General features: G+C 38.3%; 1 non-coding gene across 1 annotated transcript; it reads right to left on the reverse strand.

The window, feature by feature from the left end:
* Positions 1–1,298: 1,298 nt before the first annotated feature.
* LOC130937807 (small nucleolar RNA R71) lies at positions 1,299–1,406 on the reverse strand. The gene has a single exon (XR_009069005.1). It is a non-coding gene; the product is annotated as a small nucleolar RNA R71 (small nucleolar RNA).
* Between the last annotated feature and the right edge of the window lie 3,194 nt (positions 1,407–4,600).

Below are 4,600 nucleotides of genomic sequence, written 5' to 3' on the forward strand. Positions count from 1 at the left end.
GAAAATTATTTTTTAAAATATCTTTTTCTTAATTTTATTTCAAAATTTTCGAAAATGTGCTAACAATTAATGTGATTAATTCAAAAATTTAAAGTTTATTACTTTCTTGTTAAGAAAGGTTCAATCTTTAAATTCTAGAATCTTATCTTGTAGTTTCTTGTTAGTAAAGTAATCAAATTTAATTTTAAAATTTAAATCTTTTTTAAACCATATCTTTTCTATCTTATCTTCTTATCATATCTTTTTATCATATCTTTTATATCATATCTTTTTCAAAAATTTTGTCTTATCCAAAAAATTGATTTCAAATATCTTCTTATCTTATCTTTTCAAAATTGATTTTCAAATCTCTTTCAATCAACTAACTAACTTTTTGTTGGTTTCTTATCTTTTTCAAAACCACCTAACTACTTTTCTATCTCTAATTTTCGAAAATATCTCCTTCTTTTTCAAAAATTCTTTTTAATTAATTAATTGTTTCAAATTTTAATTTTAATTTTAATTTCTTATCTTAATTTTCGAAAATCATTAACTCCTTTTCAAAAATATTTTCGAAAATATCTCTCTCATCTTTTTCTATTAATTTATTTATTTACTAACACTTCTCTTCACCTCTCTTCATCTCAATTCACTACCCCTATCCTCACCCTTCTGTTTGGAGTCTCCTTTCTTTATCCCCTTTTTTCTTCTACTAATAATAAGGAACCTCTTTACTGTGACATAGAGGATTCCTCTTCTTTTCTTGTTTTCTTCTCTTTCATATGAGCAGGAACAATGAAAAAGGCATTCTTGTTGAAGCTGATCCAAAACCTGAAAGGACTCTGAAGAGGAAACTAAGAGAAGCTAAATTATAACAATCCAAAGACAACCTTACTGAAATTTTCGAACAAGAAAAAGACATGGCAGCCAAACCTAACAACAATAATGCAAGGAGGATGCTTGGTGATTATACTACACCTGCTTCCAAGTTTAATGGAAGAAGAATCTCAATTCCCACCATTGGAGCAAACAATTTTGAGCTGAAACCTCAACTAGTTGCTATAATACAACAAAACTGCAAGTTTCATGGACTTCCATCAGAAGATCCCTATCAGTTTTTAACTGAGTTCTTACAAATCTGTGAGACTGTAAAGACGAATGAAGTAGATCCTGAAGTCTACAGGCTCATGCTTTTCCCTTTTGCTGTAAGAGACAGAGCTAGAACATGGTTGGATTCACAACCTAAAGATAGCCTAGACTCATGGGATAAGCTGGTCACGGCCTTCTTGGCTAAATTCTTTCCTCCTTAAAAGCTGAGCAAGCTTAGATTGGATGTTCAAACATTCAAACAAAAAGATGGTGAATCCCTCTATGAAGCTTGGGAAAGATACAAGCAGCTGACCAAAAGGTGTCCTTCTAACATGCTTTCAGAATGGACCATTCTGGATATATTCTATTATGGTCTATCTGAATTCTCTAAGATGTCACTGGACCATTCTGTAGGTGGATCCATTCACCTAAAGAAAACGCCTGCAGAAGCTCAAGAACTTATTGACATGGTTGCAAATAACCAGTTCATGTACACTTCTGAGAGGAATTCCGTGAATAATGGGACGCCTCAGAGGAAGGGAGTTCTTGAGATTGATGCTCTGAATGCCATATTGGCTCAGAACAAAGTGTTGACTCAGCAAGTCAACATGATCTCTCAAAGTCTGAATGGATGGTAAAATGCATCCAACAGTACTAAAGAGACAGCTTCTGAGGAAGCTTATGATCCTGAGAACCCTGCAATGGCAGAGGTTAATTACATGGGTGAACCTTATGGAAACACCTATAATTCATCATGGAGAAATCATCCAAATTTCTCATGGAAGGATCAACAAAAGCCTCAACAAGGCTTTAATAATGGTGGAAGAAATAGGCTCAGCAATATCAAGCCTTATCCATCATCTTCTCAGCAACAGACAGAGAATTATGAACAGAATACTGATGACTGGTCATCATATACCCATTTTTCAAGCTAATTTCTCTTGTTTTATTAGCCTTTATGCACTTTCTTGCATCCTAAGTAAGTGATTTGGAATGAAAATTCATAACTTCTTTAAATCAAATAACCACCAAGGAGAAGAAAACGTGGCCAAAGGAAGGAGAAGTGTGCCGCATGGAAGGGAGGAAGCAAGCATTGCCCTCCACAAGGGCACACTGCCCTCTAGGAGGGCAACATAAGGGAACAAGGAGTGAAAGGCAACTCTGCCCTGCCCACGACAAGGGCAGAGCACAAAATTGTGTCTTGGATCAAAGAAGAGAAAAACCTTGCCTTGCCCTCCACAAGGGCAGTATCGGGCCTTCATGGAAAATAAATCAAAGGAAAAAGCCTACCAATGCTTGCCACAAGAATCGAACACGGCACAATGAGGAAGCAAGGAACTAGGCCTCATTATGGTGCCAAGAAAGCCAAGGAAAAATAGTAGCGTGTGCATCGGCCAAGTCTCGAACACGGAACTTCAATTTGGAAATACTGCCCTGCCCTCCGCGAGGGCAGGGCAGCATTTTGTTGTGGCACACAGGCGCACCATTCTGGCGCACCAAGGGACGGTTCGACAGCACCAGCAACACGCACAGGCACCAAACTGGCACACCAAAATTTTCTGCCCTGCCCTCCGCGAGGGCAGGGCAGCATCCTGCGCACCAAACTCGCACACCACGCTCGCACCAAGGCCGCACGCATCAATTTTCTGCCCTGCCCTCCACAAGGGCAGGGCAACCTCCTGGAAGCAATTCTTCATGGACCAAAAATTGAATTAAAAATCCAATTTAATTCATTTCTTCACCAAATCAAAAGCCCATCCAAATCCCAAGATCCAAGAATAGAAAGTGTATAAATAGGAGCTAGTTTGATGTAATTAGGACCTTTTACTTGACTTTTGAATTTTGCACTTTTGGCTTAGAGCTTTGAATTTTGCAACTTTTTCCTTGAGAGGCTTCACCAAGATTTCTGAGAATTGGGGAGGAGAATTGATCTCTCTTCTTCCTGGTTCTTGCTTGGGCAATTGTTACTTTTCTTATTTGAGTCTTGGGTGTTAAGAATTGAGAAAATTCTGTCTCAATCTCCACTCAAGAGCACTTTAATTTCTCCTCTGCATAATTGAATTCAAACACATTTCCTTTACTGCTTCTTCTTCAATTTCTTGTTAATTGCTTTGTGAACTTGGATCTGGGAAGGCAATTAAGATCTAGGCTTTGCTACCTAGTCTCTGGAGTCCTGAGGTCCCAATTTTCTCTTGGTTCTTCTGTGAACCTTTGCTGCACTTACTTTCCTTACTGTTTGAGTTCTAATTGCTTCTAATTCAATTTCTACTCTATTAATTGTTGCAATTCAATTTTTCTTTGCTTAGATCCTGAAATCCCAGTCCTCAAATCCCTTTTTCATTCAAGCAATTTACATTTCTTGCACTTTAAGTTTCAGTCATTTAATTTCTTGTTCTTTAAGATTCAGTCCTTTTACTTTCAGTTTCTTTTAATTTCTGCAATTCTACCCTTCCCTCTTTACATTTACTATCATTTACTTACTGTTGGATACCAAACACTCAATCAATACTTGATTCGCTTGACTAAATCAACCACCGAACTAAAATTGCTCAATCCTTCAATCCCTGTGGGATCGACCTCACTCACGTGAGTTATTATTACTTGATGCGACCCGGTACACTTGCCGGTGAGTTTTATGTCGGATCGTTTTCCGCACATCAAGTTTTTGGCACCGTTGCCGGGGATTGAAATAGATTGACAATGATTAAGTGAAGTGGAGGTCTAGATCAAGCACTTTTTCTTTTCTATTTCTCTAACACACTAACTGTTTGTATTTTTCCTTAAACTAACAAAAAACCTCACTCTAGCAATAGAGTGAAGTTTCACTGGTTTTCTGGATCTGTGTGTTTCTTATTGTGTGTTTGTATGTCAGGTACAGGAAGATCCTCCCCTATTCTCTCTGAAATTGACCAAAGAACTCTTCGAAGAATAAGAAGAGCTAAAAGAGGGAAGAACGTCATTGGAGAGGAAGAATCTGAGGAGGAATTCCAAGAAATGGAAGGAGATCCATCAAATCGCAATCAACCAGAAGGAAGAGCCAACAACAACCTACAACAAAGAAGAGTACTGGCTTCCTACACATTTGCAAATGCTAGACATTGTGGGAGTAGCATTCTCCCCCCCAATGTCAATGCAAACAACTTTGAACTAAAGCCACAGCTCATCACACTAGTCCAAAACAACTGTTCTTTTGGAGGAGGGCCATTGGAGGATCCGAATCAACATCTATCCACTTTCTTGAGGATTTGTGACACTGTCAAAACCAATGGTGTGCCTCCTGACAGTTACAAGTTGCTGCTCTTTCCATTCTCTCTCAGGGACAAAGCCACTCAATGGCTAGAAACGTTCCCAAAGGAAAGTATCAACACTTGGGATGACTTGGTGAGCAAGTTCCTCGCCAAATTTTATCCCTCTCAAAGGATCATAAGATTGAAGACTGAGGTGCAGACATTTACTCAAATGGAGGCTGAGAATTTATATGAAGCATGGAAAAGGTATAAGGTACTATTGAGGAAATGTCCACCAGAGATGT

Source organism: Arachis stenosperma, chromosome 6 (assembly GCF_014773155.1).
Source record: "Arachis stenosperma cultivar V10309 chromosome 6, arast.V10309.gnm1.PFL2, whole genome shotgun sequence".
NCBI classification, from domain to species: domain Eukaryota; kingdom Viridiplantae; phylum Streptophyta; class Magnoliopsida; order Fabales; family Fabaceae; genus Arachis; species Arachis stenosperma.